General features: G+C 34.6%; 2 long non-coding RNA genes across 2 annotated transcripts in view; both read right to left on the bottom strand.

The window, feature by feature from the left end:
- Positions 1–23067, bottom strand: part of LOC136291446 (uncharacterized) — a 415408-nt gene that overhangs the window by 365104 nt on the left and 27237 nt on the right. The window lies entirely within an intron of this gene.
- On the bottom strand, positions 165–22486 carry LOC136302667 (uncharacterized). Its single transcript, XR_010724107.1, has 5 exons — positions 22387–22486; positions 22075–22155; positions 1483–1594; positions 560–599; positions 165–246 (listed from the first exon to the last, which is right to left on the bottom strand). It is a non-coding gene; the product is annotated as an uncharacterized lncRNA (long non-coding RNA).

Genomic DNA, 23067 nt, shown 5'->3' with positions numbered 1-23067 from the left:
AAACCCAAAAAAACCCAAAAACCAGTAACAGCATGCATTCTCTTGTCATATTAAAATCATTAATTTTCTTCTTTAAAATTAGATTTAGAAACTGTGTTTATCCTGCACACTTGACTTTATTAGTGCAAGAAAAGTACATTTTATGGAGTCTTTCTTTACATTTTCACTTCCTTTTTGAACTCCAGTGTAATAATATGTTTCATGAGTATCTTTCCTCTGTCAAGTTTGGCATCTGATTTTTTAGTCCTGGGATACACAAAGACACCAAAAACATGGTGGTGGAGAACAAATGGGATAAAATTAGCTTGAATGAAAAGAAGAAAAATGAGGCCAAAAGAGGCCTGTCCAATGATACACTTGAATTAATTTATGACACATTTCTGAATGTATTGGTATTTCAAATACCAAGTGACCACAGTGTTAAAATGTGTATCTAATGCATGAAGATCTACTGCAGCTATTGCAGTCTGAGTCAGTCTTGTAAGCCAAGCCACATTGTCTGTTATTCCAAAAGGAAAAGGAACGTCTGTTCAGGTGTAGTATTTTTATCATTACATACCTGCACCTGCTCAGGCCGTTGGAAGTAACTTGGTCACCTGCTGGAAACAAACACCATGGGTAAAAAATGTGTTTTAGTAATCATTTACTGGAAATTGGGAATGGAAATTTAGATTTGTTACTATGTTTCACATTTGTTTTTCTTGTGGTAAACAGACATGTTTCCCAGATCTATATCATGTCATTCTCACACCATCCCAGTAGATATTTTATACAAAGAAAATAATGTCATCAAAATTAAATATATGGCTAATTTGAGGGCAGGGAGTGCCCTATATATATGTGCCCATGCACATGTATGCGTATAGAAATGTGTATATGTTTTATAACATAAGCAGCAATCTAGAGAAAAGATTGTAAAAAATTGTTATAAGATCCAGATTTGCAATAATTTGAAAAAAATAACATATCTAGGAAGTTCTCTCACAATGGTGAATTAAAAGTACTCATCCTGTTCTGAGCAGACTAATACTATTTACAAAGTTTAATTAACCTTCAGACCATTCTAATTTTGCATGACAGCAACTTTAAATGAAAAAAAATTTTACTCAAACCTGGCTGTCCCTGAAAGAGACATGAGATATTGGAAGATAAGAGTTTCCTTTGGTAACTATGTTCCACACTTTAAGTTTGAATCTAAACATAAAACCAGGTGGTCTTTCCCTCTTGTGTTGGAAAAAAACCATGCAGTTCATAAATGCAGGTGAAATAACTTAGGCAGCAAAATCTGGAAATATTAGCCAAAGTACCTCATTCAACTTGTAATTTTCATATAAGCTAAATTATATGATCATGAACCTTTTCCTAAAAACTTAAGTGAATTTTAGAATTAACTTCAGAATAATTTCCAAATTCAGCATGGATAAATAGAGATAAGAAAAGCATAAAATATAGATTAGTATAAAAAAAAATCCTACCATTTACCTTGAGAGTTTCAATAAGCAAAATGAATCCTCAGTTATTGTTAAACTTGGGAAGGTTTCAACAGAGAGTGTGCAGGAACTGGTCTACTGAATATCTGAAACCTCTGTGCCGTCTGCATACCATGCATAAAAAGATAGATGGTACAGCATGAATGTCTTAAAATCAAAAACTATTCATTATAAAAATGATGATAAAATTTGAATTAAATTTTCTTCAGCTTAGAACTAGATTTAGGTATTTTTTCATATAAAATCTTTTGGTCCACTGGCATTATTTTGTTTTTATTTTTAAACAGTTTGTATTGCAATAGAAAATGCAGATGGGACAGTTCAGTTGCCAGGACTTTTCATTAGAAAAAGTTAGCTGTGGATAATGATGTCTGCATCCAAGATAATTCTAGCTGACACCATGTAATCGTACAAACAACTAAAACATAATATTTGTGCCACATGAAAATTGGTGTTGGATAAACAAAAATCTCTCCCAGTAAAGTTATTCATGCTTTTTTCTTTGTTTTAATGTTGATAGGTAGTGGGAAAGGGAATAATACTCTTAATATTCTACTGCTTCCTATTTGAATATAATTTCTTCTTATTAAGCCATTTCAAAATTACATAAACTTATCATGAGCAGAAGTCAGCCCTGCATGTATATTATTGCAGAAAACTTGCAATTCCAAATCTGTCTGGAGAAAATGTCCTTGAATAATTAAACATCTGAACTCTTTGATTGGAGAAAACAATGTCACAAAGGAAAGAGAAGAACAGGCTTTTCTGAAACAAAATAAAATACTAATTGGCAAAGGAAAATATAAGGCTAATCAAAATCTTAAACACCAAAAATATTCAAATACATTGGCTTTGGGATTTGAATAGTTTATTTTGCTAAATCAAAACATTTTTTTTTTCTAGATATCTTGGGATTTGCTCCTCACATTACAGTCTTGAGGTTTCAGCATGTTTGACTTTTCCATATATAATCAAAGATCAAATTATATAAATCCCAAAGCAGAACCTGACTACTTAATTTAAAGGAACCATTGTCATTTTCTGAATAATGAATAATAGCCTATAAAGTCAAATTTCTGTTTCTTTTTATTTTCCCTTATCAGAGAAATGCAATCTGAACATCTATCAGAACTAATTGCAACACAGTCATATTATTAGCTGTAAGATCAGCTGCAAGCCTTAAGCACTACAATTATACTCAACTAGCCATTAGCTTTTGTTTTTACTGTTGTTTTAAATAATCAAGATTAGCTGGCAGCAGACACTGTCACTGACAACTGTTGAAAAGAAATCAAATTATGATAGATTCTTTAACTAATGAATTAATTCAAACTGACTTCGATGTAATATTGCCATGAGATCTGCCAGCCTGCAGAATGACTGTAAATTATAGATGCCATGGACATAAAACCAATAAACAAATCACACTAGTAAATGAAACTAAGGTAAGTTTGCAATAACAAATTGGGGTTTGGGAAAGAGATACCGAGAACTTAGCCAAATCTACTTTTATGGAATATCTTAAAAGCACAGAAATGCATAAAAATCTAAAAAAATAAAATAATCTGCAGACTGCTATGATTAGAAGGAATTGCTGCTAATGATAGAATAAAAAAATTAGTCTTACTGAAGTAACTCTTGTTTTTTCCAGACGCAGCAATAGTGGATACTGTTGTAGGTTTACAGACATTGTGCATGCATGAACTCTCCAGTCTCAGGTTTGTTTCTATATCTTTTGAACCTTCATGTTCCTTTTTAGCTGAGTGCACACCAGCCCGGCCATGTACTGAAAGACATGGTGAATTCTGAAGGCAGGGGTAATATGAAAGGTGCTCAAGCAGTGATCACTTTGATCACAGTTCGCAACTCCTTTCTGTCAAACAAACGATTTGAAGAAGAACCCAAACATTAATAATATGTTGGTCCCTGCAGAATTAAGGCATTGGTGTATGTGAGTTAATGGATTTTTCACAACTTTTAGGGATTGGAGTATCCTTATTAAATGAAATCTATATGGCAATTATACTCCAACTGTCCAAAGATCGCCCATTTTTCTTACTGAGCCAGTAACAAACAAAAGAATGGGTTTGGCTTAGTATGTTGAATTAGAGTAAGTGAAAGAATTGCTGGAGTTAGATATCACTTTAATGTCAAATTAGGAAGGCAAGAGGCAAAAGTAGATCAGGGAACATCGAGGAACAAAGAGCCAAATATAGGCTGAGTACTGAAACTTCCATTGCCCTTATTCCCTTCTGTTGCTACAACTATAGCAGGTATGGGCTTTGTTTTCTGCTCACGTGAAAGCAGTAGGGGCATATGCATTTCAAATATAGTAACAATTTGGATTTTATGGGTGAGGTGTGCACCCTGCCACAGGAGATATACTTAAGGATTTATAATAGAAACAGAAATAAATAAATAATTACATTTATTAGTGAAATATATATATTACCCAGTTTGGAAGATTTAGGAAAAAATAAAAATTTTCTTTTTTTCCTCTGTAAGAAAGGAAAATCACTAATAGTGAAGTGATAGGCAAGGACATAATTTCCCATTAAATACATCAGCAAATAGAAATAGACTTATACTTTACTTCATAAATATGATTTACTGTTTTGTTATCCACTAAGAAGAGAGACCTTTACAGAATATACACAGATTCAGATCTACAAAATACCTGAAGATTTGGTCATTTTTGCTTTGGATTATGCTTTTCAATTTTGTCATTTCAATCTTTGACTATTCTGTTATTTTCTTCATTTATTCTACACCTTACAAGGTTCTTTAAAAATCTTTAGCTATCCGATTACGTCCTCTTCACTAAAGGGAGGCTACTTTATTGTCTCCCAGAAAACCCTTGGCACTTGTAAAAGCTCCATATAACTCCAAACTGTCATTGAATATTGTCACAATTATATATGAATAGTTATTCAGCAAGGAATTTGGAGATCAAGAATAGATCCTTATGACCACATTGATTAATCAAAATTTAGAGAAGCAAATGTCATTTGCATTTGAACAAACATTACATTTCCTGCACTGTTTGATCAGCCCTTCTAACTAGATGTCAAGCAGCTCATTTTCCCAGACTGACTTTAGGTTAAAGGTATTCTTTCATCCACTCATACAAAATTATGTCTGCAATCTTTACCCCTACTTTTCTTAATTATATGAAGTAAACATATGCCTAGAAGAAGAAAAGAAACAACTGAGTCTACTGAAAGTCATCTTTTACCAGACTCCACCACTCAGTGGAATGTATTAACATGGATTCTTAAAATAGGCAACACCTCACTAAAAGAATTATGAATGTTTGATCAAATGACATTGCTAGAAGCACTTTCAAAAGTCACATTCATACGCTGACCCATTAAAGGTATATATGCAAGAATCTGAGAAAAAAGGGCGCAGTTTTCAGTAATTATTTTGTAGATTTATGCTGTTAGCAAAGCACTTTGAAAGAGTTAACTAACTGACAGCTTTTACATCAAAACCTCTATCAGGTCTTTTTTACGTTGCAAATGAAAAAAATAGCCCTTAGTTTCTTGCTTGAATAATTTTTGTGAATGAACAGAAATCTATCACATAAAGAGTCTTGATTTACAGGGTTCCATTTTTGTACTACATTTCTAAAAATCAGATTTAATTTAAAATATTCTACTTCAGGCCATCTAAATCCTTTTATTTGTACACAAACAAAAAATCTTAATGTATTCTTTCTGTTCAAGGTTATGCACACATTTTCTTGAAATGTACTCTTGCTTCCCCCTAAGACAGGGGAGTACTGACCAGTAGGTCATTCCTAAATTCCTCCTTAATAAAATTTATTTGTTACAACTATACTAGCGCAGATTGAAACTAAACTTCAAATCCAGTATCATTCACTGAGGGGAAAATTTTTATCTGAAAAAAAATCACAAATTTACAATAAAAGTCTGCTTTAACTTTTGATTTATATTAAAAAAATCCAGAAATTTACAGAATTAATGTCAGACTAGAATTACACTTCAGCTTCAAATGAATCTCTTCTCAGTTGTTTGAAGGGTTTTTCAGAAGGTTCTATTTATGATGAACTTGAAGAAAGAGCTCTTGGTTTTGACGTACTCTCGGGACTTCAGGAAATAAGTTTAATTAACAACTTTGACACCAAAATCCCTCCAAATGAAGGTGCTCAAAGTAAGTATAATTACAAAGCTTCATTGAAGTGCAAAACAACATTATTTAAAATTTAATCTCAGTGTGCCCTCAGATAAGATGTCTTCCTTTTTAGATCCACCCATGATAAAGTTGCTCCACTCTACACTTTTTTCAAGTGTCTCAGTGGTGCCTAAAGTTTTTAGCTTTCATGTATTCTTCATGTATTTGTAGTTTTACACTGTTAAGCTTCTAGTGCTTTTCCATCTTTCTTTCCCACAGTGAATAGACACATATTGATGCATTCCTAAAATTTAGTTTAATCTTGCCTGTTAGTTCACCAAAGATTTTAATTTTGCACCATGTAACCACAGACATAATAGAGCTGCGGTAGGAGACTGGGAAAAGAGCTCCAATGGGCCAGAACCCAGGGGGTAAATTTATTAACCAACTGCTCCTCTTATGTGATAATATTGGCTAGATATTCTAATTGCCCAATCTCATAAAATTGTACTAATCTGATTTGGGGTGTGGTTTTTGACATACTGTGTATCTGAAGGTTAAATAAAGGTTTTCAAATAAAGGTTTGCTTTTATTATTGTAACATTTTCTGGAACGTTTGCATTCTATTTCAATTGCCAAGCATCATCAGTTTGTACTTACAGTACGGTGTTGTAGCTTACCAAGTCACCTTCCCTGGAGCATTTGCTTTCCCTGAAAACAACTCATTAATTAATTAACTTGTGCCCTCTCCTGAGGTTTCAAGCTGAGCCAGTAGACAGCAGATGGGGCAGTGCAACAGGCAGTCAGCCTGATACCTATGTCCAGATGTTGTGCCCCTTTAAATTAAAAAAAATAGCAGACAATGCCCTGGGAGAATTAAATAAAAAAATACAACCCCGGCCACACTTAAAAGACTTTCATGCAGGTTTTTGTTAGGCTTTTGCAGCACTCATTAGACAGAATGATGAGCTTTATTTCAGAATCTCAACATTCAGCAAGGGTACCCAGAGTAACTGTATAACAGAAGGATACAGACTTCAATTAAAATCATTGCTAACTAATACAGAGTAATCTGAATTATCTCACTGTGTAAAATATCTCTATCAAATATCCTGTGGAGAGCAGCCGAAAGTTGTTTTTTTTTTCAAATACCTACAAAGTTAATCAATGTAATATGTATTTTAGTGCAATCTTTTAACATTTTTATTTCTCCTAATTCTTGAATATAATTTTAAGCACCTCAGTCTCAGTTATTCCATCTGTCCCCATATGCATTTTTTGTGTGCAAAACCAGATTTAGACCTAGAAATCACATTATACCCCATACCGTATCCTAGGTCAAATGTGATATTCCTCATCCCTATCACAGCAAATAAGAATCAATAAAACAAGGCAATACTGGTTTATGAAAAAAGCCTGTCCTTCCACAAAGACATTTTGTTCAAAGTCATGACAATGATGTTAAATGCATTATGGAAAATGGAATGAAGACCTCAGGATAGGTAAAATGCATTTCCTTCTCATTGGGCAGATGGGACTCGTGCTAATTCTATTCACAATAAATTTTTAGACCTTTTAAATAGAATAGTTAGTATATTGAAAGATGTAATATTGGCAATATATATTGCAGATGTGGAATAAAGCTTCGTATTGTAGAAAAGCAATAAAGGGAAGATTGCCACTCTTATTCATGGATATGCTTACATTAAGTGGTGCTGGGCTGTCATGTAGGAATTGAGTCACAGATTCTTCCCATTTTCAGCTTTTTTATTCAAAAATCACCAAATAGTCCTGCTTTGTCATCAGAAAAATGGAAAAGAGAACAAAGCTTCTTCAAATATCTTGCTTTGAATTGTGACTGTAAACCCAAGGCAGGTGGTCCCACATGTACATAGAGAGATATCAGGGAGTTCTGAGGCAACTGCGAGCACTCTCTTCCCACTTTTCCTTCCTGATAACACCCCACAGCCAGAAATGACTTTGAATTTCCTCTGCCACAGCAATTGTCTGAAACTAGCCCTTTTCTTAATGAAATTAATTCCGTACAAATTGTCCCCGTAATTTCTAAGTATCATTACATTCCTTCACTGCAATAATAATGAAGCCATACCATATATCCCTGAAATGCCTCTGGCTTGTTAGTTCAAGATACGGGGATAGGTAACAAAAGTAATCCCAAAATATGCAAGTGTTTTAAAGAAAGACAACTCAGGCCATTCACAAAACCTGATAATGTACCCATCCATTGACAGTCATATAGAAATTTCAATAGTAATTCACTGTGTAGTCATTAAATGGGTTTTTTTGCCTTCTCTGTTCCAAGAGAGTCATAAGATTTGCTCATCAATGTATTCTATCTGATTCTTCAAGATATGAACATTAAGGACAAAATATCCTGCATATAATTAGAACCCACAGGAATATGCTTATTTTAATTGCTGTAGTCTTATCACTAAAAATAAGGCCAGAGCAAATTTTTAAAAGGTTTCCTCTAATTTTAGTTAAATTATGCATTCAGAACTGGCATAGTACACTCATAGATATCTGCAGATTTACTTCAGTTTTACTTGTGTAAGCTAGAAATATTATTTTCTGTTTTCATTAAGCATAGTTCCTACTTGTATGACATATATTATATGCTTGGAAATTGAACTAAATTCCTGAATTTTTTTCTTAGTTCTGAGGTGGACCCTGAAAGATTTGACATGACAATAAAATAGGGAAAATATAAAAAAGGAAACAGTTATTTGACTGTTATTTGATACTGATTCATCTATAGGCAGGCTGGAAGCTGATATACGCATTATGTGTGTCTGAGAAATGCTATGTAAGAATTATTAGTGGTATAGAAGCTGTATTGAAATGGCACTGGAAGCAATATCAACATAGTGGAATCTGTACAGCACATGTAGCAGTGTGTTTCTGTAGGTATTTAAGCTCTGTGCAAGACAAATATTCATTTCAAAAACATATTCACTTCCTGACTGACAAAATATTCCCTCTTTCCCTCCCTTGCAAACAAGTTGCTGTCATTCATGGCAGAAGCATCAGCTGTTGCTGTAAACTGTCATCATATCTGGAACATTTAATACTTGGGAGTCTGATTCCCAAGTTAGCTGTTAGCTCCTTTTCATTCCTAACTTTATAGATTCTCTAAATTTTCAGCAGCCAAACCCAAGCATTCTGACACACAAGCCGTTCTTTTAGCTGCCCTTCTGAAATTCTTTTATTTCCACAACTGTCCTTTTTGCTGATGCTTAGCCACAAAACACCTAACTCTACTCAGAACGGCAGTCTGTTTATAGGATGTGAGAGGAATGGGCACTTAATTTTTGACATGGTGCAGTCAGAATATGCTTTTTTTTTCTGTTACCCAACTTTTCCCTTATTATTCATAATACTGCTTGTGTTTTTGATCATTGCTAACAGCAAACAGTGTTTGGACAACAACGTTTCCACAGCAGTTTCCACATAATGGCAGTAGCCAACATGTTGAACATCAGGAATTTTTTATCCATGTACTTTAAAGTGTAGTCAACAAAACTGAATTCCACCTATTATTTGGTATAGCCAGTCACTTGGTATCATGATACCTTTCTGTAAGATTTTATTCCAGCTTTTAATTTCCTATCACTTGTGAATATACTCCACATCACAACACCCTTTACTACACACGACTTGCCTACATCTTCTGTGGAAAGGGACCAGGTGTTTTTAACACCTCTTTCACCTGCCATTCATTATGGAATAAATCCATGAGAGAACATACCCTCCTAAGTAAAAGAGATTGATTCAGTGTAAGAGACACATGTAAGTCTCCATGAGTAAAATTTCCCAAAAAATTAATATATCTATTTTTAAATTATCTTATCAGTACCTAAATGACTTCCAATGACAATGGCTGTTTTGGGATTCACAATTCGCGACTCTTCCCAAATACATGATTACATATTTGGTAAAAGAGCTGTATTCTATATTGAAGCTTCTATCTATTTTTCCTGTGTAAAAATCAATCAGTTCTGGCCAGTTTATCTGCTCTTCCTGGTTTAAAAAATTAATACTTTTTCCTAAAAATCTTCTTCTTAAATTCATATATGGTATCTTTCTCTATTACATTTCCTTCTTTTTCAAGATAATTGGCTTCTAACTCATTTATACTGAAACCCAAAACTGTTACAATGGCAAAAAGTTATGCTGGAATCAGAAGCCAGACTGGCATTTACAGAATCAAAATTACTTCAAATATGAATGAAAAATCCACAATGCATAATAACTACACTAACTTTTAAAGCACATTATATATAAAAAAAAAAAAAATATTGAGTGAAAAGTTTCTAAGTCAAGCACTCAAATGTTCAAAAATGCTAATTTATTCCTACTGCATGCACATTTTCCTGTAGCATTTATTACCTGATATGCGACAGTTTGTGTTTGGGTTTTTTTCTTTTGAGGCTTCTGTCTTGTTCCATCTTGTTCAGGTTTTTTTGTCTTCCACATTTACTGTCAATCTTTAAGTCTTATTTAAAGTATATCACTGAACAATAAAACCACAAAATAACTTCAAAATATTTGCATAATGTTGTTAGTATACCTTGAGAATTCTTCATTTACAATAAATCTACTTTCACATAACCCTACAAGATAAAGTTGTATTATTAACCTTTTATGTTCCTTGAAAAATGCTTAAGGTGACGAAACATTTTAAAACTCCTCAGCAGCAAGAGGAAATCCAAAGAAAAGAAGAGTAAATGATTCAGTGGTAGCAGAAATCTGATTATAGGTAATCTGAGAGTAAAATGGGAAACACTCAGTATGTCTTTTTGTTTTTCTTTTTATTTGAGTTTTGAAAAAGACTAATTGTATGACTAAAAATTAACTTTATCAGCACAGCCGAACCAGATGACCACATGAAGTTTTACTTTGCTTAGATGAAGTATGGATGGCTTCTCAGTGAATTACTGATTCCAGCCTTTCTTTTTTTTTTCCCATGTGGAAACTTCTTTGAAGAAAATAAATAAAAAAAAAACAGAAGCAAAAGAGCTTAGAAGCATGGATCTGCCTTCTAAAGATTCACAAAATGGATTTTCAGCGGAGATGAACAGTCAGCTGAAAGGAGTTAATCTGAAGTGATAGCTGGTCATTATGTTTTAGTTTGGAGTAATTAGGAATTACTCTAAATTTCTTCAAATTTCTTAACAGCAAAGAATCAGCAAGAGAAGTCAAGAGCCCAAAGCAGATGATGGACTCAAGTTTATCTCCACTTCAGAAATAAATAAATTTCAGGAGAGATAATTTCATGGCATGTCATAAACAGGGTCACAGAGAGAAAAAGAAAAGGGTGTAGACTCTTGACAATTTGCGCTATGGTTCCTAATCGGACAGTACAAGACTGGAAAGTTCTGTGCAAAGGTTGGAGCAAAAGGGCATGACCAAAAGCCTTGCGAAGAATGTCTTTTACCTAAAAATCTTGTAAAATCAAATATTCTGTTTTGGGAAACTGTCAAGAAGATTTTGTCTCTGGAATAATAAGCTTCATCCATTGGTTAAAGGAAATATAATAGAAGTGTCCTCTGCTACATCAGTCTCTTATCTGTCACTGAATCTAAATCACAGACATTTAGAGTAGATGACTGACATAACTGAAACCACAGTATTAAAAGAATGGTGTATGGACTGTTTACATAAAGTAAATTTTCTCTGATCAGCTGGAAACCATGAAAATTGCCTAAAATTACTTTGTAAATCTGTGAGACTCTCTCGCAGCTGTTATCAGTTAAGCTTTAGAACCAACAAGGAGTAAGCCCAGAAGAAGACAAATATTAACAGCAGAAGGAGAAAAGGACATGAGGCACTATAAACCAGGCAGCTTAACAAAAGTAATTACTAGAAAACTATTACAGAATAAATCTCGGTGGTTTGTGAAGAAATAAGTGCAGTGTATTTCAAATACAAGAAAGATTTTTATCCTATCTTATGAGAATCTCTCAAGGATAATAGAGTGATACATTTTAAATTAAAATACTGTGGGAACAAAATTACATTGTGGGAAAAAAATTAAGTATGGAAACACTCAAAACTCTCACAAATAATCTTTTTTAACTTGTATGGTTGTATCAGGCAAGGTTCTGCCAGCATTGGTCTTGTAACCTCTGGTATTCAAGGTACTAATGGAAAGGAGAAAGGAGCAGAAAATATTTATATTTCCAAATGGAAATTCCTAAATTTAAAAAAAAGAGGATCAAAATGGAACACTATTTGTTTAAAAAAGGATGCAACTATATGCAGATAAGAACAAATAACAATCATTAGCAATGGTGTGAAGTAGATGGCTCTTTCTTTTAAGGAGTTTGAAATTAATAACTCAAACTCAACATGAATCAAGCTAGAGAATTAAATCATATTACCATTCCTAAAATACAGTGCTATATAAGAAGTTGTCTGAACAATCATCTTTCAAGAAATTTATGTAAAGTTCAGAGGACAAACAATTTGCCATGTTAAGGTCTATTCCGTAGGGTTTTTTTTTCATCTTTAATTATCTCCATTTTAATGATGGAAGTTTAAGAAACAGGATTCCCTGAGAAGAAATGGGAAAGTCATTGGAATGTCAGATGAGAATCTCACTCCCTTAGAGAAGTTTAAAGGATCATCCTTAGAGCAGCGTTGGTCAAATAAGTAATCTGTTGAAACCTATCATCTCTTCCCTCAGTTAATGATGCACCTTAGTGTCAACAAAGGCTTGCAGAATGCTTCATGTAAAAAGAAGTTAATTTTCAAAATTCAGTTAGGATATAGAATATGAGATTGGAGAGTTTCATATTCTCTTTTTGTGTCTGCAGATTTATATAAAGATAAAATCAGAACATTTTCATAACACCAGGAAAAAAAAAAAAACACAAAAAAAAAAAAAAAAAAAAAAACCAAACAAAAAAAAAAAAAAAAAAAACAAAAAAAAAAAAAAAAAACAAAAAAAAAAAACAAAAAAAAAAACCAACACACCAAAACCAAAAACACACACCACAAAAATAACTTCCAGAGAGAATCAGTTTCCTATTTTCCTGTTTGCAGAAGGACATATTTCCCTACATATTAAAGTTCAGCAAGAATCTAACTTATCCCATGCAAGATGTTTTTTTCTAGGGGAAAATATCTACAACCTTAATGGTTAAGTATTGGTCTGACAACTCCTTGTAAACATGTCATTTTGGGAGCTATCACCTTGCTCCATTTGCATAATGCTCAGACTACCAGATAAATCTCTGAAGTAAGAATGAGAAAACTTAATAATATTGTCCACGACTTGCAGACTGGAGGAATAAGAGAAAGAAAATTAAATGTCAATATTTGTTCATGAAATCATTATGAGAAATTTCTGTGGTACTCTTTCACAGTACCTGGTAGCTATTAAACAAACTTTTTAGTAAGATTTAAATGCAGCATATTAAATAATTTGTAATGTATTTTCAAAATACTTTTCTATGCTTCACTAAAGAGTTAAATAAAATAAAGGGAGATGTATGCAATAGTCTCAGTGGTTCATTTGCCCTGTTATTCTGTCTATGTGTAATTTGAATTAAAAAGGCATTAAAAAGGTCATTTAAACATTACCTAATCTCATCTCATTTTTATTTTCACTGTTACTTTATGTAAAAAATCGATTTTCCTAGGAAAATTTTCTAACCCCAGACATGGTTTCTGAAACATTTATTTCTCTAAGCACACTGCAAAATGGTCTTGAACATTCTTTCACAGTATTGAAGTTTCTAAAGACAGAACTCAGTAGTTTCTAATGGTACAATTCGGACAATTATATGTGATAAACATCTATCTCCATTTTATAGAAGTTAAAAACCTGCATATCCTGAAAGAGCAGGTATTTATGTTACTGTGGGAGACCAAATGATTTTCACGAATTCTCTTTGATCTATTTAATGCCATGTGGTGTTGGTTTTTTGTTTTCAAAATCAAGACTATTGGTTTTAATTATTCAGATAAGTGAAACATTGTTATGATTAATAACACAAACATTTCATTGATTTTTTTTTGTGACAATCCAAAATAGGTTACAAAAACTTATTGCTAAAAACTGTAGGGCTTTTACAATTTATATTGAATTATCAGGCATCCTTTCACTGAATGAAAAGAGACACTTAATAGATTATGTCAGTAGATAGATTATGCCAGTTCCTACATTTATTATATTTGATTCTTTCAGTTCTCAAGACTTATTTTTTGAGTTAGAATAGTTAAGAGTCACAGATAAAATTTTTCCCTCCGAACTTGGAAAACTGTCCTGTATAAAATAAAATAAATATTCCTAGTTCTTGTCAAAATAAACAAAAGGGATATTCTGATACCTCTCCTTTTGAATCTGAATTACTACTGATAGGACTAAGATTTGCGAAGTTCTTACACATAGAAGATAGATATAAGTTTAATAAAGTATTTTTAAATGGATTAGACAAAGGTGTTAATTTTTCAAAGGCAATCAATCTTGTGGACCAAAAAAAACGCAAAAAGTTTGCTCCTTGTTATACAACACAAATCTTCGAGTCATTTTAAGTTGCGGGACCATGAAATGGCATACTTTGGACTTCTTTTGGAAGTCATTCTTTTCATAAAGAAGGTGACTTCTTAAAGTAATAATGACTGTGCTGCCACACCTCAATGAGAATTATCATCTCTGAAAGAAGTTTAAAGGCAAAATGGTTCAAAATTAATTACACAGTTCATTCAAAGCATCCTACATCTTCTTCTAGATTTCTACAATGAACTAAAATTTTCAGCATTGTCTCCCACCTCTCAAATACCAGACATAACTTACAACATGCTCACTCCATTTCTAGTTCTTCAAACTCTTGTTATACACGGTTATATTATTTTCTGAAGATTTTCCGATCTGACCTTTTATTATACACACTATGGCATATCAATCCAAATTTTACCTGATGAGGTGTCAGGTTAACCTTGACCGTGAGTCTGATGTTGTACACCTGAACTTTGGGAAACACAAAAAACCTGGGGAAAGTCCAGGAGTAAGAAAAATAGGGAAAAGTGGTTGCTTTAATCTACTGAAAACTTTGAGAGATTTTAAAAGAAAATAAACATACTGAGTTAAGAGGCAGGGAATTCAGAATTTCTGTTAGAGTCTGAGACACAATTTGCATCATGTTTTATCTTGTTTTTAAAGGCGATTTGGACAAACTGTCTTTTAGCACACTCTTGTCTCTCAACTCAGATGGTACCTTGAGCCACTGAAACGTGCATAGCAATTTCTGGTGCAAACATTTTTAAAATTTCTATATTCTGAATTTCTGATTTCCGGTCACAATATGAAATGAAATAATCTGAAAAAAAGAAAGGGGGAATATGATTTCTTCCATGTACTAAGCTTTTATAAAAGTCATTCCTACCGTTATTCATCAGTGATAAGCATATCCTACCTGTCAAAACAGCACCTAAATGTTTCATTATTCATTTATATCCTGTGAATCAAGAATAGGAGTGTTTCAAATTATAATTGTTAGCGTGGGCTAGCCAGGGTTATTTAGAAATACTCTGACTAAACAAGTTGGCATAACTGATTCTTTATACATCTCTAAACACAGATATATATACAGAGAAAATTAAAAACTCCTCTTTTACATATCTAAGGAGGCTCTTCTCTCTTCTCCGTCTTTTTTTTTTTTTTTTTTTTTTTTTTTTTTTTTTTTTTTTTAAACATGCATGCTGTCTTTTTCAGTTTTGAAGCAGTAACTAAAAATGTTACTTGGTAGTGATAAAGCATATTTTAATTTCATGCAACTCAGGTCCTAAAGAGAATTCTGACAAAAAATATTCATTTGGATTTTCATTTTATCACTCAAGAACTTAAGAAAATAGTGCTATGGTCTACACAGTGGAGAGAATCTACGCACATGGGATAGAGAAGTATTTTACACAGATATATAAAAATTAGGTGTAAGCTGTGTATTTCAGAAGAATAGCAACAGAGAAATATGAGAAATATGGAACACCACAGGAGAGTCCTGGAGGGTCACACTTCAATCACTCCTAATAGACAGCAGACAGCAAGATGATTTGGGGCTGCAATATGGGACACAAAAGTATTGATTAGGAGAGCTTTGGGTTTTGTTCAGCCCAAAGAAGGAAAGGCTAAAGGAGGATCTTACTACTGTCTTCAGCTTCAGTGTATGGCTGCAGAGAAGTTAGAAATAGCATTTTCTTGGCAATATACAATTTTTTCCTTGGCAAAAGAAGGCCAAAGAGTAAAACTGCAATGACTGATATCCCAGTTCGATGCTCAAAAAAGTAGTTGACAATGTCTGTCAGACACCAGAACAGGATACTCAGGGAGATCTGAAGAAACCTGAGCCACCTGACTGAACTAAAAAGTCATATCCAGCATCAAAGTCAACCTTATTCTGAACAGTGGGTCTGACTAGATGATTTAGGGAGATACCTTCCAATTTGATCTACTCTCTAATTCTAGTCTATAATACACACATCTCTCTTTTCACTTCCTGCATTCTTTAGTCAAATTTTCTGAATACTACTCCCACATCTTTCTGCTTTCTCACAGAAACCCCAGACATGAAGCCAGAGCAGTAGCTGTATCAAAATGACCAAATGTCTTGCTTTGAGACAATTTAAAGGAGAACACACTAGAATTAATTACCTCTCTTCATAAGTTCAACCAATCCCCTTCCACCAATAAGGAATGAATACAACTCGATGTAAGTCAAAAATAACAGCTGACTAACAAGTGAAACAGCAACAGTCAAGAAGTAACAGCAAATAACCACCAGATGCAAAACTGCTGGATTTGCCCCAAGGGAGTCTCTCTGAGATGAAAAAAAAACAACAACAAAAGAGAATCCAAAAAGGAAAAGCCTACACTGCTTCAACTCTATAGCAAGAAACCGAGACCCAGACCAAGTGGCCAGAGAGAGCTCTGCCTAAGGCAAAGTGAAGCGAACAAATGAAGAAAAATTCATGCAGCAAAAGCACTTAAGCTGCCTGCCAGAGCAGACTCAAAAGGCTGTGATACTGTCCGCAACCTTGCCATGCTTTTTCCTGCTACACTGCAGGTCTTCAAAGACACAGCAGCAATTTTTGGTACAGATGTATATAGAATACAGTGACTTTTTGGGTTACCCCAGGAAACCAAAGTAGTACAAAATAGTAAACCTGTGATGCCTGTACCTGAGAGGGTGATCAGAAATAATTGTGATTATTTCTGAAAGCATCCAATTCATTTCTCAGATTGAGCTTGTCATCTGTTTTCACACAAAGTGAATTACCTGCAGTATTTCACATTTCAATATGCATGTAAAATGTATACATAACTTAATTTTTTTTCAAGGCTGTATTAGTGTCTTCTCTGGCAACAGGATGAAAAGAATGACAAAAAGCTAGAAAATGTTACTGCTCTTAGTTGTGCAGTAGTAGAAAATCAATTACAAATATAGAAACTTATCACAGCACAACAATATGAAATTTGAAACAAATTTGAGAATGTTCTTCAGAACTGATAAGCATAATTTCTCATACAGATCTTAATATATCAGTTCATGCAATAGGTCAGAATATATAGTTATATGCATATTTTGTACACGGTTCTATAACCATATAAAACTATTTATGGCAAAGACCCTATATCTTCCATAAAGAATTATCACAACAGTGGAATCTAGAAATATTTTTGTTAAAAAATATTATCAGCTTTGAAGTTACTGATTGAGTCAAATGTTATTTCTCTTTTTAAAATCTAATATGTACGTTCTGAGATTGGTTTAGCATATCAGGTTATATTAATGTAAGATTACTTGAGAAGTTGTGCATTTTCTAATCTCCCATGTGGAAAATTTTATGAATTTTATTTGTAAATGTGAAAGCCTCAGGAGCAGGGCCACATTAGCAGATCCTGTTGCAAAGGTATCCTCAATAATTTACAAACCAACAAAGGCTTATATAAGTAGGATATAAGTTGTTTCTGGCATATTAAAGTCCAAGATAAATGCAGAGAGCACCATCTTCTGGAGTCAATGAAGCATTGACACTCTTTACAGTGAAAGCAGAGCACTGAGTTTCAGTTAAATAAATGTTTTTATACGCAACAAGCTTAGCAAATTGTTCTATGAGCAGAGTAACTAATGCAGCATGGTTTCAAATGGACTCCTGTTCTGTGCCTCACAGCAGAAATTCTTCCTGTCCTTGCCAGCTCCCTCTGCATCACTGGGGCCTGCTTTTCCCTGCAGAATGATACACAGCTCTCCTCACAGCTCCTTCAAAGAAGGGTTTCTTTTCACTACTTTTTACGACAGTTGCTACTCACACTCTGGTTAGTTCAGAGCTATATGTGAGCTCAGCCAGTGCATGTGCTGTTTGGCAAAGTGTTGGCTGTTTCTTGGAGCAGTTAAAGGACTGAAAAATTTGCTGGAACTGTCCAACAAATTAAAAAGCTGCTGGAAGTTTAACAAGAAATTGAGGCTGATGGAGTTTTATCAGGTTATTAGTCCAAAACCAGTTGGCATAAAGCAGGTAAGCTGTACCAAATTAAAAAGGAAAGCTGATATATCAGTTAGCAGTTCTGCAGAAAAGGACCTGGGGCCCTGGGAAAAAAAGCTGATCGTGGGCCAGCAATGTGTCCATGCATCAAAAGTAGCCAAAAGCATCCTGGACTACTGTAGGAGCACTGCTGACAGCAGGTTAATGGCAGAGATTCCTCCCCTCTGCTTAAGCCTGGTGAGATACATCTGCAGTGCTGTGTCTAGATCTGGGCTCCCTTGCTCTGAACACATGGCTAGTGTACTGACTGGGACAAAATTACATTTCTTAATAGCAGTCTATACAGTGCTAGGTTTAGATCTGGGGTCAACGCACTGTTGATAGCACACGAGTGTTTTAGCTGTTTTTAGCTCTTGCTGAGAACTGCTTGCAGAGTAATGAGGCTTTTTCTGTTTCTCACTCTATCCTTTCCCCCCACAGCAGATAGCCTGGGGGTGAATAAAAGGTAGGAAGGGAGCACATCAGGACAGCAGACTTGAACAGACCACAGGGATATTCCATGACATCTCATTCAGCAACAAAATTATGGAGATGGAGGTACTTTTTTCAAGGTAGCCATCACTCAGAGACTGACTGGGCATCAGTATGCTGATGGAAGTTAGTGATTGATTGCCTTTGTATATTTATTTTTATTTTTGTTTCTTTACCTGTTAAAGTATCTTCATCTTAACATACAAATTTTTTCTTCTTTGCCCTTTCAATAATTTCTTCCATCATACTGGGACTGGATGAATGAGAAAAGGAATGTGGGCTTAGCTGCCAGCAAGGTTAAACTCTCCCAACTAAATAATCTGCAGAGGGGCCTTCTGGTGCTTCAGCTATTCAGTTTCTAAAATACCTAAACATGGAGATGACTTGCCACAGGATTCCTCTCTATAATACTATACTCCTTTCTGATCTTGAAAAAAATTTAGAAGTGAAAATTGGTACTCCATGCATGTTCCTTATCTCGTCCACCATGTTTTACACCTATGAATTAATGAAAAAGATTAACATTATTCTTTTGCACCAAATGTTGAATACCCCATAATAAAAATCTCTTCCTTAATCTGTCAGTTTAACTGTTACATTGTTTTAACTCCACACTAGCAACAGCTCACAAAGCGCAACATTTTCTACCACAGCACCCAGGTACACAAGCCCATAAATTCACTGTTTCTGTCTAAAATTCCTAAGTTTTAAAAGGGGGAACAGGTTCTTCAATTTAAAGTAGATTCAAATTTTCAAAACAAGTCAATTCTTGGACAACTATTTTCTAGCATAACTTTCTTCACATTCCATCATACAGCATAGCTGCTTTTAAATGGATGACAGTGTTATTACAGTGTTATTAGTATGTCTTCTTGCTCTGTTGAGCTATGAACATGCAATTGGCTACAAGTTAGTTTCAGATTTATCTTCTCCATTAGAGGTCAGCAGAAGACCATTTATCTATACAGGATCTGAATGGTTCCCATTTCCTCTTGAAATTCGAGGTCATTAAGCCATTAAGCCAGTCACAAGAGAAAACGAATTTGACATTCTGGGTCAGAAAAAGCTAAGGCCTAAAGTTCACAATAGTTATTGCCTGTTTCATGTGCAATAGTTCCATTATAGAATCATCGTAGGCAAATTTAGATCACTTAAATGTGGAATGTCAACAATTATGCCATGAAAATAAATGGCAACGTGAACAAGGAGATTCATGTAGAGTAGACATACCTATAAGATCCTTCTTATGCCGACAAGCTACAATGAAAACTCACAACTTTGTTGTCTCTCTTCACATTTTCTGTACCACTGAAAAGTCACATTTGCTTAAGAGACCATCTAGATCAGAAGATTCCCCCTCTTCCAGTTCTTTTTAAGTATCTTTGTATACAGAGTGAATTTCACTTTCCACAGAAGAATCTCTATAAATGCCAAGGCTTCTCCAAGTCTGAAGTTTGTAATGACCTTCAGACAGTCACTAAGATTGGACACTTCACAGGTGACCAATAAGCAAACATTTAGGAGTAAGATTTATTTTTTTAATAACTGCTGTCATAGGAACTGTAGTAAGTTTTCATTCCCAAACTTTAGCTTAGTTTTGGTTAGAACTGAAGAATGCTTCCAGAATTATTCTGACAAGAATTTGTGAAGCAATGATGCACAAGTATGCATCAAGTTATTATAAATATGGAGTTGTTTATTCACAGTAAACTGCTCTCCCGAAGGCCACATTGCCATGAACTCACCTACAACCAAGACTGAAAAAAGTTCAGTCTGATGAGTTCAGGAATGCACACAGGGAAGCAGTTCTTAAAACACAAAAAACCCCTAACAGTATCTGAAAAATATGACATTTGATCAAAAAGTGACTATACTGAAAAAGAAATAATAAAGTGAAATATGGTGATATAGACACAAAAAAAAAATTCTCCTTGCATCTTTTTTTTTTTTTTTTCTTACTTACCTCATGGATTTTTGTGATCGAAATAGGCTTATCTGTAGACAGACCTGAAATTTTCACAGTAGTAGATTTTCTACTAAAAATTTTTTTGAAGAATAGTAAGCAGAGGTTCTCTAGTGAAAATAATCTAGAATGGAATTTCCAATCTGAGAAAATTTGAGGATTATCAGACTGCTTCAAGCAGTTGAGGCTGTAATTACTAGAAAAAGAGAAATATCCAGGCAATTCCACAAAGATTTTATAATGTTTAGAAAATAAACTTCAAAGTAATTTTCCTTTCCTCCTTTAATACATTCTGATATAAAAATCATCATCTTCACATGAAATGTTGAATACCAGCTTTTGTTGAATTATTTTTTCCCTTGCTTAAACACAGTAGGCAGCTCTTGTCTGTGTATACATGCATAAAACATATTGTATAAATAATGATGATAAATTGATAAAAAATAAACTGATCAATAAATTTATCATAAAATTGGTCTTCCTGTGATAACTAAAACCGCTTCCTGAACTCTATTTTCAAGACTAAGCCAATATGTATAAAACCGGAAAGATTAAAAAAAAAAAAACTTTCCACAGAAAGCAACTTCAGTTTTACCCTAAATGTTAGTATACTCTAAGATTTCATGAATGAAAAGCCAAAGAGAAACAAGATAAAGATCTGCACAACTTGAAAATGTGACTTATCATGGAACTGCAGGACAAACCCCTGCCCCCAAAAAACAACAAAAACCAACCAAACAAAAACACATCCACAAAACAAACAAACATAACTGTATTTTGCTGTATGTTGTGGGAGAGGAATGTATAACTGCCATTCCTTGTTTCAGAATACTGAAAGCAGTTTTTTTCTTTTGAACACTTAAAGAACATTTAAAGGCATATTCACAGGTTTTCAGGATGCCCTAATGTATTTTCAAGACACAGGAACATGAAAATATACTAAACTGTTAAATGACTCTGAAATCTAATCCAGGTGATATTTTTTTCTCTTTTTCTAAAGGACATCACACTGCAAGAGGGAACACACAAATGTGGAACAAGTAGTGGACAAGTTTCACTGGGTATTTACATGATTATAGTGATGGGACTCAGGAGTCTGAAAAAATCCATGACACTTGGGTTTGTATAATGAGCACAGAAAACACTTTCAAACTCAAAGGTCAGATTTCATTAGAATATAAACCAGATTACTCAGATTTTTAGTTAAACCTAAAGTAACTAGATAATGGTATACACAGAATCTTGTTGCTGACAAAAAGTGAAAACACCGTATACAAGTCAGAAAATCCCAAACCATGCCTATATAAAGCATTGGCAAATTAATAAAACCACAGCAGTTATGACTGGTCAGGTAACACTATTGCTTACAGTCCAGCTGCCACAGTTAATCCTCATTAATATCCTGTTTAAAAACACCATATAAGAACAATTGCTAATACTAACCTCTTATTGTTGGTCCTAAGATCACCTTTGCAATGCCTTCTGGATCCTCCTGTGAGCATCTTCAGTCTTCAAACAACAGCTCTGGGGGGGAAGCAGAAGAGATTACCCTCAAAGTCTTTGTCAGAAGAGGTTCATGATTAGGGTTTCTTCCTCCTGTTGTCTGGCAGTGTCAGTGATTTCTTCCTGCTCTGCTATGGTGCAGTGTGTCTCTCAGGGACCTGCATCCCTTTCCTGGCTAGGTCTGGCACCAACGCCTCAGTAAAGGTATGGTTATGTATCCTGGGATATGCTCCCGATCCTGTGGGCTCTTGCCTTCAGCAGAAGGGTGAGCAGTGGCAATGAATAAGGGAGGACTCTTGTGAGGAACAGTAACTGGGGTTTATTAGCCCACTTGGGACTTGTTCACACCCAGAGAGATAGTCCACAAAAGCAAGTTTTCTCTCTTTATAGCACCTTAAGTATGGGGGTGGAGAAACGGGAAGGGAGCAGCTTGGAACCAATCCAAAAGGAGAAGGGAGTGACCCTGAACATGAATGACAGTCAATAGAACAAATCAATCAATCAAGGAAGGCGAGAGCCAGGGACCCTGCCAATCACTCCATGTCCTCATTAGAACCTTCTAGACATCAGGGCAAGGCGGTAAAGTGATGGGCCGGACCCATAATTGTGATTGATACCTGACAATCACTCGGGGGAAACCAAGAAGGTTTTAACATGGGGGTACATGGGACAGACCATTATAACTTATATAAAACAGTATAAAACAAAGAACACCTGCATACAGAAAACTGGTAAACCTAAAAACACACCGCCACACTGCTCAGCCTTGGGCTTGTTTGGGTTTATTTCCACACTTTACCTCAACACAGCCCACACCACAGCTGGTACCGTGTAGACCCAGTTCACACTGGGGAGGTAAGAATCACCCACCCCCAGCAGCTGGGGTGGTCAGCAGCAGCCAAACCAGGGCGAGACTCTCGTCCCACAGGTGCA

The sequence above is a fragment of the Chamaea fasciata genome, unplaced genomic scaffold, assembly GCF_029207755.1.
Source record: "Chamaea fasciata isolate MVZ Bird 193981 ecotype frontalis unplaced genomic scaffold, bChaFas1.0.hap1 SCAF_1, whole genome shotgun sequence".
Lineage (NCBI taxonomy): Eukaryota > Metazoa > Chordata > Aves > Passeriformes > Sylviidae > Chamaea > Chamaea fasciata.
Note: the sequence above shows the minus strand (reverse complement) of the source record. Positions and strands in the feature narration are given on the sequence as shown.